We start from the raw sequence: 16,378 nt of genomic DNA on the forward strand, positions 1-16,378 counted from the left end.
TTGAATTATCATTATTTTTGAAATACTCATAAACCATTAGTGAAGTCAAATTCTAATAGTCAACATACTAAAAAATAAATATCCCATAAACAATTACTTAATAAGCCAGTTCCTTCTAAAAAACAAAGATTTACAAGAAATTTGGAGACTAAAACACCAATCTAATGTACTAATTTGTAAGCTATGATGCTCTCACTAAAACTTCATACTAATCTAAAACATTATATTATTGGTAGAAACTTGTGTTTACTTTTCATTTTCAACAAATTTATTTTGTTTGAAGAAGTTTAACTTAAAATATGTAGAATGTTTTATTTGATTTTCTAATTGATTTAAGCAATTATCAGAACTGAAATATTTCTCTTGCAAAGAATAGAAAAGAAAACTATTAGTTGCAAACAAAGGCAAAGGTTATATAAGGAACAAGTTCAGTAAATTGTCAAGTAACCCAATGCAAGGTAAGGTTGTTGATTTACTTAAGCAATTATGGTGAGACTATATAGTATACAAGAAATAGACTTTCATATCGTAAAATGTTTAGACCTTTTTATATACTAGTAAGAAAATCTTAGTTTTGTTCCTAATCAATTATATTTCCTTGAAGAAGTTTAACTAAAATATGTAGAAATTTCATTCACTTTTCTAATTTATTAAAGTAATTATGAGAATTGAAATGTTTTCTCTTCTACAAGGAATAGAAAAGAAAACTGCTAATTGCAAACAAAGGCTGATGTTTATATAAGGAACAAGTTCGCTAAATTGTCAAGAAACTTGTTGATCTATTTAAGTAATTTTGTTAAAACTATATAGTCCATGAGAAATACACTTCCATAAGACAAAATTATTAGACCTTTTTATAAACTGGTAAGCAAAACTTAGTTTATGTTCTCGACCAATTGCTTTTTTTTCCAAGCTTGTATTTGTTGCTTTCTTTGATCATTTCAATTCTCAATAAACTAGCTTTATCAGTTAGTAGGTGTGGAAGGTGGTAGTATCACACATGCAGGGAGTATCATTGTGATTTGTGACCCTTTCTTCAAAAGATTTTTAAATGAAGTTTCTATGAAATCTCTAAAAAATGGATATTTTGTATATGGATTTTTTTTTTTTTTGCACGATGATTTACACCTTTAAATCTTAGTTGTAGATAGTTAAATGTCCATTTTAAATTTCTTAAAAAATGGAGGTCTTATGATATTTCACTTAATGGCTACATGTTGACAAAGTTAGCTCACACGATTACTGTCCCTCTCCCCTATAACACACTAAAATAATAGTAGGTTAATTAATATAATATAATTTCATAGTGGCTATCCAACATGTTGGATACTTGAGTAAGGATTTTATATTATTTTCATATATTTAAATCTCACATATTCTTTTGGCCCAACTTATGTTTCTCCTAAGGTGAAACTAATCCCTTTGAGAATGACAACAACAACCCACAAGCCACCATCATCAAGTAAGTTTGGCATAGAGAATTGACCCCAATTAATATTCTAATATATTTTACCATATTAAACTTCCACATTATTTAACTAACTCATATTTTAATATATTTATCTATTGTGTGCATTTATTTAATTTAGATGAACACCTACTCTATTGTATTTGCTATTCACTAGATCTAATTGTTTACCTAAGTCAAGTTGTTTCTACAATTGTAAGGTTTGTAATGCCCCACCTATGTTAACTCTTACCTTGTCATAGTTTGGTAGTATTGTTTGTGTCAAGATATGTTTTGAACTTATTGATAAGTGTTTAAATGATGATATTTATCTAATCTAAGTTACAAATCATAATGTTTGTCATTATATACTTATTATTTGCTTATGTTTGTTATTTCGTGATTACATCGATTGGTTTATTTAGCTTTATTATTATTTTCATAAGTTAATGTTGAAGTAACTTTATGAGAGGATTTATTGATAGAATGTGGATTGATCAAATATGCATGTTTTAATATTTAGTAATTCATATTATAAATAATATTCAATAGGGTATGGTTATTTGATTGTATGTGATTCTTGGTGTATCTTGATGAAGAGTTTGTGTGATCACCTTATCTATAGAGTTGACCTACTTCATGATAAGCTTATAATCCTAGGTTTTTTTATAGCATTTGTTGGTATTTTGGTATGGTTTTGTCATTGATGTCAACACCTACTAAAACACTAGCACTTTGGAGATGCAGTAGCATTCACCGGCAAGCAAATAACTATTACACAGTTACTGGTATATGGTACACCAGCAAGATATAATGATCACCGACACTTGGAATGGCATGGAAAACACTTGGTAATGTCGAAGACATCGTCTGGACATCTTGTCCTGGAGTTTTGTTCATTGGTATATTCATAGTTGCATATTTGTTGTTACCGATAGGTTTATCTTTTCTAGATCAACATGGAACGCTATGGAGATGATTAATTATTGTTGTAAATGCATTAAGCCGACATGTTCAATTGGTTATTGCATCAGATATTATATTGTTTGTAAAATGTTTTTATTGTAATATCTTGTAGAGCCAACCTACTAAAATTGGTCTTAGGTTATGGTATAAATGTAAGATCTTATTTGTATGATCAAGTGTGGAATGCGAAAAGGATTGTGTGAAGGTATATGTGAGATTAAGCAGAGCTATACATGAAGACATCATTTGAAGGTGAAGCTAGGTTTTTATGAAAGCATATCAGCATTACACCGGTACTGAATCCAACATATGAAGATGCTATTTTGTGCAGTACATTCTTATTGGATTTAACCATCCAACTGTAGTCAGTGTGACTCCCATTTTGTGATTGAGCAGTGAGGTCTATGTTGTTGGCCTTTCTACATGTGCAGACCCCATTTATGTACACTTACTATCTGCAGCAGTATCATCTGATTGTGGGTAAGGTTTCCCATTGTGGTTTTTCCCCTTACAGGGTTTCCACGTACAAATATTGGTGTTATGTGTTGTGGATGACTTTGTGTTTATGTTTCATGCACTAATCCTTACCGGTATAGCAATTAACTATTATAACTATCTACCAGCATACTTAACTAGTTTACCGGTATTAAGCATTAAGTTGGTTAAATTGTTTTTGGTTTAAATTTATTTAACAACTAATTTACCCCCCCCCCCCCCTCTCAGTTGTCGCCGGGACCTAACAATTGGTATCAGAGCTTAGTCCTCTTTTGCAGAAGTTTAACAGTTTGAGGAGATCCAATGTCTACTTATTATTTTAGGAAGGACAGTCCTAAACTTGATGGAACCAACTATGGCATATGGAAGATCAGAATGGAGACACATCTAAATTGCATTGGAAAAGACATCTGGGAAGTTACAAAGAATGGTTATACTATTGTTGTACTAGGTTAGCCCAGTCTAGCTAACTTGACAAAAGATGAGGAAAATGATTGTAAAGCAAGAGAAGCACTTTTGAGCGCATTATCAGATCAACAAATCATGGGACTATCAGATAGGTATACTGCTAAAGCTATTTGGTATCATTTGGAAACACTTAATGAAGGAGATTCCACAGTCAAGATTGCAAAACTTGAAAGCTTCCGAGTCAGGTATGAACATCTAAAAATGGAAGAAGATGAAAGGATTTGTGCTTTTATGGAAAGAGTAAATGAAATTGTTCTGGGTATTAAATGTTGTGGAGGAACCTTAAGTGAGGATGAAATTGTTTCAAAAATTTTAAGAGGATTGCCACCAGCATACAAAATGATGGTTACTACTATAAATGAGTTAAGAACAATGCCTAATACATCAGTTACTAGGGATACATTGATTAGGAAACTTTCAGCTTTTGAATCGAAGAATTTGGTCCTGTTGCTACTATAAAGATAGATTTGGCCTTCAAAGCATCAACATCATCTGCTCCATCATTTGACAAATCTTAGTGGAAAGCCTTTTATGCAAGAGAACTTGAAGAAAGTAGGAAAGAAAATGAAGAACTTGAAGAACTTGAAGCACCATTTGCAAGGAAAATGCCTAAAGGTCCAGTTGGAAGTAAGTATGAACGTAAAGCACCCTTTAAATGTTTTAACTGCAATAAGATTGGTCATATGGCTTCAAGATGCCCTGATAGACATGCTAGACTAAGAGAAGAAGCTAGAAGAACTTACAAACCTAACCTTGAATATCAGAGGTACAGATTTAAGAAGAATAAAGACAAATCTTGTTATATTGTTGATGAAGGTGTGACTGATGATTCTGATCAGGATCTGGTAGACAATGGATGGGTTTTTGTTTCTATAACAGAAGAACAACCAGCACCTACTGCTCAATCGGTAGTACAGGCTCTGGCAGCTAAAGTTGAAGTAAAGGATGAATGGATCATTGATTCAGGATGCTCACATCATATGATAGGAGACAAAGATAAATTCTTGACCTTTCAAGAATATAATGGAGGTTTAGTAAGATTTGGAGATGACAAAGCTTGTTCAATCAAAGGTAAGGGTACAATATCTCTTGATGGTAAGCATAACACTGACAATGTCTACTATGTTGAAGGATTGAAGAATAATCTTTTGATTGTTGGTCAATTAGTTGAGAAAGGATGTTAGTTAAATTTAAAAATGGAAAATGCAAAATCATGAATAGAACTAGTTTGGAAATTGCAACCGGTAATTAGACTAGAGGTAATATCTCTCATTTGAATAACAATGAAAAGACATGCTTAATTGCACATATAGATGAAAGTTGGTTATGGCATAAGAGACTCTGTCATGTAAACTTTGATTGCATGGTAAAGATCAGTACTACTAAGGTAGTTAGAGATTTACCTAAAATAGTCAAACCTCAGAATAGAGTATGTAAGGAATGTCAATTTGAAAAACAAGTTGGAGCTAGTTTCAAAAGTATTCCAGAAAAATCAAATAATGATCTTGATTTGATTCACACTGATTTATGTGGTCCAGCTAGAACTAAAAGCTTACAAGGTGACAGATATTTCATGCTAATTATTGATGACTATTCTAGAATGTGTTGGGTTACTTTTCTCAGAGAAAAATCAGAAGCACTTGGAAAGTTCAAACTATTCAAAGCAATGGTAGAAAATGAAATCGGTAAGAAAATCAAATGTTTAAGATCAAATCAAGGAGGTGAATTTATATCTAAGGACTTTAATACATTTTGTGAAGTAAATGGAATTAGAAGATAGCTATCAGCACCTCGGACACCACAGCAGAAAGGAGTTGTTGAAAGGAAAAATAGAATTATCTTGCATGCAGCAAGAAGCATGTTATCAGAAGAAAACCTACCACATGTTTATTGGAAAGAAGCAGTCAGCACAACGGTCTATACATTTCACAAGGTTCACATCAAAGGTGAAACCAGTAAGACCCCTCATGAACTATGGTTTGGTAATAATCCTACTCTTAAGTATTTCAGAATATTTGGAAGTAAATGTTATATCAGAAGAGATGAGTATATTAGCAAATTTGATCCTAGAAGTGATGAAGGAATATTTCTTGGTTATTCATCTAAGAGAAAAGCATATAGATGTTTTGACAAGAGATTGGAAAAAATTGTTGAGAGTACAAATGTAGAGATTGATGAACAATTCAGAGAAACTTCAAGGTATATAGACTCTGAACCAGCAATAGAAATTTTGATAAATGAACCTACTCTAAATCCATCGATATAGAATGAAGATCCAATTACCCCGATACCATCTAAGGATTTCATGGTAATTGAAGAACAACAGCAAACTAAGACACCCCAGTATGTAAGACTGAATCATTCTGAAGATTAGATAATTGGAAACAAGTTTAAAGGAGCTATGACAAGAGGAAGATTGGCAAATGAAGAGGTATGTCTTATTTCTCAAATTGAGCCATCATCTGTTAATGAGGCATGTGAAGATAATTTTGGATTAAAGCTATGGAAGAAGAATTAGAACAAATTGAGAAAAACAACACTTGGACATTAGTTCCCCGACCTAAAGATAAAAATGTAATTGGAACCAAATGGGTATTTAGAAACAAACTTAATGAAGATGGTAAGGTCATCAAAGTTAAAGCAAAACTAGTGTGTAAGGGATATTCTCAGAAAGAAGGAGTTGATTACAATGAAACCTTTGCATCGATAGCTAGAATTGAGGTAGTCAGATTATTTTTGGCTTTTGTAGCACACAAGAACTACAAAGTTTATCAAATGGATATTAAATGTGCATTTTTGAATGGAGATCTTGAAGAAGAAGTATACATTGAACAACCTGATGGATTTCATTTGACAGATGACAATGATATGGTATGCAGGTTAAGAAAAGCTTTGTATGGACTAAAACAAGCTCCAAGAGCTTGGTATGCAAGATTGGATAAGTATCTTTTAAAGATTGGTTTTACTAAAGGAAATGTAGACAACAGTTTATATTATAAAATAACTAATGATGACATCTTGATTATAGAAGTATTTTTTGATGATATAATCTTTCAAGGAGAAGATGGATTATGTAAGGAATTTTCTATTAAAATGCAGCAAGAATTTGAAATGTCTATGATTGGAGAAATAAAATTATTTTTAGGATTGCAGATTTCACAGACTGATAAAGGTATATTCTTGAGTCAATCCAGATACTTAAAAGAGATACTAAAGAAATTTGGGATGGAGAACTCTAAACTGGTAAGCACACCTATGACAACAAATGACAAATTATCACAAAGGGATGAATCTACACTTGTTAATCCAACTAGATACAAATCTATGATAGGAGGTTTACTGTATTTGACACAAACCAAACCTGATATTATGAATGTAGTATGTATTGTTTCTAGATTTAAAAGTTATCCTAGAGAAAATCATGAATCAATAGTAAAAAGGATTTTTCGGTACTTACAAGGCACTATAAATCTTGGATTATGGTATCCTAGAGATGAAAACTTTTAATTATGTGCATACACAAATGCAAATTGGGCAGGAGATGTGGATGATAGAAAAAGCACTACCGGCGGAGCATTCTTTCTTGGAAATAGACTAGTTTCTTGGTTGAGTAAGAAATAGAGTTGTACATATTTATCAACAATAGAATCAAAATATGTTGCAGCAACAACTAACTGTACACAGGTACTATGGCTTAAGCAAATATTGAAAGATATAAAGGTAAAATGGAAGGAACCTATTACTATCTATTGTGATAATACTGCAGCAATTGATATATCTAAGAATCTGGTATTACATTCTAAAACCAAACATGTTTCTATCAAACTGAATTTTCTAAGGGAAAATGTTGAAGCTAAGGAGATAAAATTGGTTTATGTGAATACTAAAGAGCAGATTGCATATATTTTCACTAAACATTTGCCTAAAGAGACTTTTGAATATCTCAGAGATCAGCTTGGAGTCATACCACCACTGATAGAGACTTAGACAGTTGATGATTGTCATCAACCGGCAAAATTAATAGAGAAATCTTTTATTCCAGTCTTTGATGAGGAAGCTACTTCTCAAGGGGAGTAGTTGGTATATTGAATTGATTGGTATTTTGTATATGAACTTGGTTTTATTATAACTTTGGAATTTGATGTCAAAGGGGGAGAGATATATATGGAAAAACACATTATCTTCTGGAGAGATTGGTATGGAAACTATTGAAAACACATGTTGCTCCTTGGGGGAGAGATTGTTGTTTAGGAGAGATTATTACTCTCTGATTTCTGGTTATGATCTTTTAGGAGATTGTTAGTTTTTGATACTTGGCATCTTTGTTTTGGCACTTTGATGGTTTTTCCATCTTGTGTTGCCATCAATTCCAAAGGGGGAGATTGTTGGTATTTTGGTATGGTTTTGTCATTGATGTCAACACCTACTAAAACACTAGCACCTTGGAGATCCACCAGCATTCACCAACAAGCAAATAACTATTGCATAGTTACAGTTATATGGTACACTGACAAGATATAATGATCACCGACACTTGGAATATCATGGAAAACACTTGGTAATGTCGAAGACATCGTCTGGACATCTTGTCCTGGAGTTTTGTTCATTGGTATATTCATAGTTGCATATTTGTTACCGACAAATAGGTCTAGGGTTACACTGGCAAGTTTATCTTTTCCAAATCAACATGGCACGCTATGGAGATGATTAATTATTGTTGTAAATGCATTAAGCCGACATGTTCAATCAATTATTGCATCGGATATTATATTGTTTGTAAAAAAATTTTATTGTAATATCTTGTAGAGCTGACCTACTAAAATTGGTCTTAGGTTATGGTATAAATGTAAGATCTTATTTTTAAGATCAAGTGTGGAATGCGAAAAGGATTGTGTGAAGGTATATGCAAGATTAAGTAGAGCTATACACGAAGACATCATTTGAAGGTGAAGCTAGGTTTTTGTGAAAGCATATCAGCATTACATCGATACTGAATCCAGCATATGAAGATGCTATTTTGTGTAGTACATTCTTATTGGATTTAACCATCCAACTGTAGTCAGTGTGACTCCCATTTTGTGATTGAGCAGTGAGCTCTAGGTTGTTGGCCTTTCTGCATGTGCAGACCCCATTTATGTACACTTACTATCTGCAGTAGTATCATATGATTGTGGGTAAGGTGTCCCACTGTGGTTTTTCCCCTTACAGCATTTCCACATACAAATATTGGTGTTATGTGTTGTGGATGACTTTGTGTTTATGTTTCATGCACTAATCCTTACTGGTATAGCAATTAACTATTATAATTGTCTACCGGCATACTTAACTGGTTTACCAGTATTAAGCATTAAGTTGGTTAAATTGTTTTTGGTTTAAATTTATTCGACAGCTGATTCACCCCCCCCCTCTCAGTTGTCCCTGTGACCTAACAACATCTTCTTTCTCATTGCATTATGAATGGTTGAAAGCTTTTGGTTTGAGTGTACTCATACTTCTTTGGCTTAATACCTTAGCTTGGTAGGTCAAATTTTCATGTGTCAAGTTTGACGTGTATATGTATGTTATGTTTTTATGATATAAGGTATGCTTCATGTTTAGGACTATGTACCTCATTGCATCATAAGAATACAAGTTTTAATTATATTATAGTAGTGAAGCATTTAAGATGCGTCAGTGTCATTCAATATTTGAAGCGGCATTGTGAGCATGTATATTATGTAAAAGAATACTTATTTAAGGTTATAATCCAAGTGTTTAGAGTTTTAGGATTTAATTTATCTTTATCCATGTTTAAACAACCTTAAACCCTTCAATAAGTCCTAACAATCCTAAAAGGAAACTTTAGCACCAAACTTGTAGTCACAATGGAAAAATAAATAAATTAACCCCCTTTTAAAATTACTTTTAGGCTTGAAATTGATGACTTATATCTAAATACCAAACCCTCCTTTGGTGGCCCTGGGGACTAACAATTGGTCACAAGGATTGTTAACATTTTTAATAGTTAGTATGTTGTATGTTACGTTTTGAACACTTCACCCACGACCTATTTTACATGTGGTTGCATGGACAAGTTTTTCTGATATTTATTTTACCATTTTATGTCTAATTTTTATGACTCATTTTATTAGATTTCCATTTTGTTTGGCTTTTGTTAGCCTTGGACATTCATATCTTTCATTTTCCTTTTCCTAGAAATGAAAATATTTTTTTTATTGATTTAATATTAATTAGATTTGAGGTTTCCTCTCAAATTTTATAATAGTAAAAATTAAAAAATTAAATAAAAATAACACACAAATATTTTTGTATATTATATTTAATATAAAACAATCAATACATTCTATAATTTCTATAAATTAATTAAAAAATCATAAATAATTAAATAAAATTACATAATGTATAACATAATTTTTTATATATTTTTAACTAATTTTATATAAAAGATAATTATTAAAATCAATGCATCCTAAAACATTAATACTAGTCAAATGTGTTGCTCGAATTTCAAAAAATAGAATTGAAAAAAAATATGTAATCAAGTATTTCACCATCCATTAACATAAATAATAATATGAAAATTTTACCTTTATCATTCTTTACAAAACTAGCATATCTATATTTTAAAAAAATTGTGTAATAGACATCGCAAGATATCAAATTTTAAAATATTTGTTGTTGGAATCAAGGAACACTAAGACGGGGGGTGAATCAGTGTTCTGTAATTTTTAGCTTTTACAATCTATCCTTTAAACCACTTAATGCACATGAAGGAAATTAAAGTGCAGAAACACAAAGAAAAGATAAACAACACTATAACATCAAGGATTTTAAGTGGAAACTCGATTAAGGGAAAAACCATAGTGGGATTCAAACTCACAATATTAGTATACTCTATTAGAAGTATAAAAATATTACATAGGGGAATGCACATGCATTCAGACACATTGCCTAGAGCTCACTGCTCAATTTCTACAATAATGGTTACAACCCGAAAGTTTCATTGCCTTAAAAATGTTTGTAAGAGATTAAATTGTAGCTTGAACTATGAAACAACATCAACAATTGCTAGGATATAGTTTGACTTAAGTACAAAACATATTCTTACTCTCCCCTACAAAACTACTCTATTCTAATATTCTACAACATACCAGAGCACCAATCTTCACCTTGCGCATGTGAAATTATGCACAATCTTGCATACACATATCATACACAATCATCACATACCAAAATGATCAAATAAACTTGTCTTATATATCCACATTAGTAATTTAGGTCACCGCCAAGTCGGTTTCAAGAACACATCACAAAAGATGAAACATGGACACAAGTTAGCTCATTAACCTAGAACACACAACAAAATGCAAAATTTGATATGCAAAATCCACATACTTAATCATCACACGTTACCACTAATAACGACTGTTCTAGACAAAAAATAGGATTACCGGATCTTCTAACTTACACAAGACTTATCATCGAAGACTAAAAGCATGGAATAAGGTAAATTACATATCCATAATCCATCTCTTGGATCTACAAAGAAAAATACTTAGCCAAAATAATTTGCCAACTAAAACACTATACACTCTGTCAGATACACTTCTTACTGGACCTTACCAGACTCAAGCAATATTCACTCAATCTTTTGAAATGATGAAATTATGAAGTGTGGATGCCAAAACTAATATGAGTTGCCATCAATGGAAACATCATAACATACCTTCAATCTCTCTTGCCAATAATCTCCCCCTTTGGCATTGATGGAAACACTTAGTGAAAAATGATTGTTGGATCAAAACCAAAACATATACTTTGCAACTAAAAATCAGATCACCGGATTCCAAAGAATCAAAGAATTAAGGAACTCCCCCTTAGATCAACATTTTTTCACTCCTATACACTCCCCCTTTGACATCAATCACAAATGTAAGATACCAAAAATTAAGTATTGGGGCCAAAAATATTGTGCAGTCTTCACAAAAACTTGAAGATATCTATATAGAGGTTCTTCAAAGAGTCCAAGTGACTATCCCAACCTTTTTGTAGATTCTCAAAAATTGTTTTAAACCCACTGAGAAGATAAGACTATTCTTTTGCTGTCTTGAGATCATCTAGATTATCTATCTTGATAGCACTCTGAGTATCTTGAAGAGCATTTAGTATTACATCCAGCTTAGGGACAATATGACTGCTAAGTTCTCCAACTCTGCCAATTATCCTTTTCCAATCATAGCTCAAACTCTGAATCCTTTCAAGAAAATAAATTACCTAATTTTCATGTTGGCTCAAATAATTTGATAAAGGATCAACTGACTAAGATAAGATTTCCAACTGATCCTTGTACTCCTGAGACTTCTTCTCAATATCCGCAATGAACTTGTTCATGGATAAACATGTTTTATACAAGTTTCAACCTATGGTTATTGTATCATGTATGCTTTTCACACAATTACTCAATGTAGGTCTATCATTTGATATCATTTTCCTTAAGGTGCAAAGCCTTTTAGCTTCATATTCATTTTTTACCTTAACCTCTGCAAATTTCTCAAAGGATTCAAAATAAGAATTAACATAATCAATTAGACTTTTCAATTTCCTAGATGAAATATCAGATGTATCCTTTTGGAATGAGGGAATTAACTTCTCCAAAGTATTGATTGCCTTGTTCATTAATAAATTACCTTTAGTGTGAAATTTTAAAAGGTCTTCGCTAGCTTTGCCTCGAGCAAAAGATGTCAACTAAATTTTGTGAATGTGAGATAGGGAAGAAGGGTTGATTGGTCCTTGTATAAACTCTAGGTTATCAATGACCTACTTAACTTTCACTATCTCTATGTCTCTTGCTTTAGTTTCAACCTTGACCTCTGTCTTCTCCACATTTTCTTCTGTGACTACTTCTTTTCTAGGTACTAGAGGGATTTCAACTTTATCTATTTTATCAGGTTCACCTACACTTGCATCATTCTCCATTCTACTGTCTCTCGAACCATCGGCCTCTGCATGATCTACTGATTGAACTTCTAGAATAGAAGTATCACCCACTATCTTCTCAACTTAATGTACTTCCATAATTTGAGGGTATATCCACCTTGGGCTGCTTAGTTTCTAGATGGGTATCAATTTGATCCTTTGTTGGATTGACTTCATATTGATTTTCTTGCAAAATTTCTCTCCATATTTTCTATGTCTCTTTAGCAACTTTATCAATCTTACCGAACATTATCTTGTTCACTTTGTTTTTACTTTGAAATTTATCCTTGGCTAAATGGAGTAATCTATATATCTCCTCCTTAGTAATAGTTGCACACAAATTGACTAATATATATCTCTTCCATTTCTCATCTTCTTTATTTGTTGTTAGTCTGTGAGCGTCCAGAATTTCATACAAATTATTTTGAATTACAGATGATAGCTCTATCAAGGCTTTACTATATACATTTATATATTCAACTACTGCTTCTTCTAATGATCTCTTCCCATTCTCATCAAAATTTCCATACCACTCAGATAGTGGTTTCAGATTACCATCTTTGACAACTGAATTAACAATCAGATCTAATGAAATAGGGGGTACAATAGTGTAATTACCTTGAATATTTCTTGATTTCAGTGCCTCATCAAGCTCAGACTTATGTTTATTTCTGCATCTATTTTTTCTGGATGGCTTCTCCTTAGAGATCTTAGGGTTCTTAGGAGTTTTTCCCTTTACTTCTCTTATTGACTCATCCAATTTGGTTTCTTCATCATCAACTACTACAAAGCTGATTGATTTCTTCTTCTGCACTCCACCGAATGGCTTAACTAATGATTTTGGCTTGGGAGGTTGAGAAATAGGAGTAATACTTCTAGTTCTGGCTTTAGGCTTAGGGACTACTACTAATTCCTTCTTTACTTTTACTAATTTCCCTTTAGAGGTAATGATTTCTTCTCTAGCTTTCCAGACAACCTCTTTTGATATCCCCATGCTTTCTGCAAAAGCTTCAACCTCTTTCTAAACCTTCTTCTAAATGATTGGTCTTTTAAATTGTTGATGAAGTTTTAGGCTCTTGTCTTTGTAGCTTTCGAACCTTTCTTCACTAGAGTCCGTTGGCTGGCTCAGGAAATGTTGTGCATATAGTTCCAAAAAAATTTCATCAACCTTACATCGCATTGGTAAAATCCATGAAGTTCGAGGCTCCAGCACTTCCATCAAACACTAATTGGTGTCACTCATTAAACATATGGTGTCAACATATTTCTCTGTAATAGATTTCAGAATTCTCTCCCTCTCATGCATTTCCTCTTGAAAGTTCTTAAAATATCCCCATAGATTCTTGTTTTGGGCTTTGGAGTCACCAGAGTTGTAGAGGTACTCTCTAATTTCTATTCCCATAGGCCTATGAAATGCCCACTGTACCAGACCAACTCTCGAAACCTCATTCTTGAAATTGAAGAATATGCACAGAAGTAGGGTACCATATTTAAAGGGGTGCTCCTTTTTTTCCTTGATCTTCTTCAAATTCTTGATGAGCTCACTTCAGAGCTATTTGTAAATATCACATTTCTTGTTCTCCCTTAACATCTCATATGTAGCATATACTGTAGTACCAGATATAGAGTTCATTCAACTGGAGTAATTAATCTTGTAGCCTATCATCATGGATGTAAACCAGATGTCATCAATAGTCATTGCATGTTTATCAAACTTTAAATCCAGTTGCATTGATTACAATGTCATTCTTCACTATTTTCAGAGATGGCAATGGACTAGATGCACACAACCCTATAACTACCTAAATCACACCTTCAGTGATCTTATGCAGCCTATCTAACCACATGAATTCATTGTGAACACGTCTCAGAAAATACTGAATCCACTCCTACTCATCAAGCATCTGAAATTTCACAAATTGAGAAAAACCCTTTCTTTGGAGTTCTTAAAATTTAGGTTTCAACATGGAACTTTGATCAGATAACTGATTATTGAAAAAATTCAAAGTTGGGAGCTTCCTAATTCTTCAATTAGACCATGAGTGTAAACCCTTATATCTTTGATATGTAGCGCTTCATGGGGTACGGACGGAAAAGCACTCTTCAGATCATCATCCAATGAAATGAATGGATGACTTTTAAAATTGGGATAAGAACACTTAGTGATATTAATAATTAGAGGGGTTGTAATACCAAATGCAGCCATTTGGTAGATTCAAATTTCAAACTTCAGCCGAAAGAGGAGTTTTCACTGATAAATACCCTTTATGATGGATTAGGTTTACTCGCCAAATCTCTTCAGAAATCGATAGCACCAAATATTTTTAATAGCCTTCTTCGAAGATCTCTCTATACTTATTATCCTTAATCACAAAGTGATAAATGAAGAGGAAAATTTATTTTTTATTCGCCATAGACCTAACTTTTCATTGCAATAAATGCACTCTTCCTAATTCTTCTAGATGCTCTATATCTGATAGAAATTCTTTACCAAAACTCCAAATAGATTCAAATATTTTGAAAATATACCACAAACATCTACAATGAAAAATACTTCTTCAACCTATTTGAAACCGACATAGATCTTCAAACAAGGGGGTTGAAACATTTGCATTATAACTTCCCCAAATGCCTAGGTTTAGTTACTGGATGTAGTTCCAGCACCAAAATCAACTGTGGACCCACTTCCTGCCTTGGAATCAGTCTTCTTAACCCATGTCTTCTTCATATGATATCTAACCTCCTCAAAAATTTCTTTTCCCTTCTCTTCTGGCTTCTTATTCTTGTTTAAGTCTTCTAGACCTCTCCTATTCACATTTCTGCTTCTACAATATTTAGCAATGTGACTAGATTTGTTGCAAGCATAGCAAGCAACATTTCCCTGCATAGGTCCAAAATTCATCTGATTTCTCTTTGATCTACATTGATTAGAAACATGTCCAAACATACGACATCCATAACATCTCATATTTCTTTTATCTTGGAAGTTATTAATCATACTTCTACATACATTTTCCTTATGACCGTACTTATTGAATTTGAAACATTGGTCAGTAAAAGATGAAGCATTATTGATCATCCTATTTCTGCATTGACTTGCCATATGACCTAATTTATTGCAAATAAAACAATTGCTAGTGAATTTATGAGCATTAGGCCATCTTAGCGAAAGCCTTCTTGAGTTATTCTTTTGTTGTTGATTTTTAGGATTGCTTTGATCAGACCCGGAGATTTCTCCTTTCTCATATCCAAGACCTTGAGTTTCATTAGGATTCTTCTGACTTGCAAGCATTTCATTAAGCTTAGCTAAACTGATCTAGAACTTATCCTTGTATTCATTTGCAACATCAAGATCATATCTAATAAGAATTATCTTCATTTCAAGATCTTGCTCATGTTGTCTAGCATCTTGTAGGTCAAGCTTCAGTTTTCCATTCTCACTCTCAAGTCTGCAACATCGTTCATATTTTTCTTTCAGGGACCGAGCAAGCTTTTCTTCAATCTCTTTTGTTAGTCTCATCACAATGTATTCCATTTAATTCTTCTGGATTGTATTCACTCTAGATAATCTATCACATTCTTCTATATTTTCCCTCAAGGCTTCTTCATCAATGCTCTGACTTTCCTTCTGCTTAGGCTGATCAATAAGTTCCTTTCTCTTTTCACTTGATTTGTTCAACTAGTCCTTCAATGTTTCAATATATTCTTCAACATATTTGAGAATTTGTTTCACTTGTTGGTTCTCATCTTGTGTATGATCAAGATCTTCAAGAACAAAAACCAATTTCTTTATAAGACTACTGAAATCCTTTGATTTGCCTTCTTGGATCAACCTCAAGTTGTTAGGCTTCCTCTAAGGAAGTAGGCTCTGATACCAATTGTTGGAATCAAGGAACACTGAGAGGAGGGGTGGTTGAATTAGTGTTCTGCAATTTTTAATAGTTACAATCTATCCTCTAAACTTATTAATGCATATGAAGGAAATTAAAGTATAGAAACACAAAACAAAGATCAGTAACACCATAC

The sequence above is a fragment of the Cryptomeria japonica genome, chromosome 5, assembly GCF_030272615.1.
Source record: "Cryptomeria japonica chromosome 5, Sugi_1.0, whole genome shotgun sequence".
Classification (NCBI taxonomy): domain Eukaryota; kingdom Viridiplantae; phylum Streptophyta; class Pinopsida; order Cupressales; family Cupressaceae; genus Cryptomeria; species Cryptomeria japonica.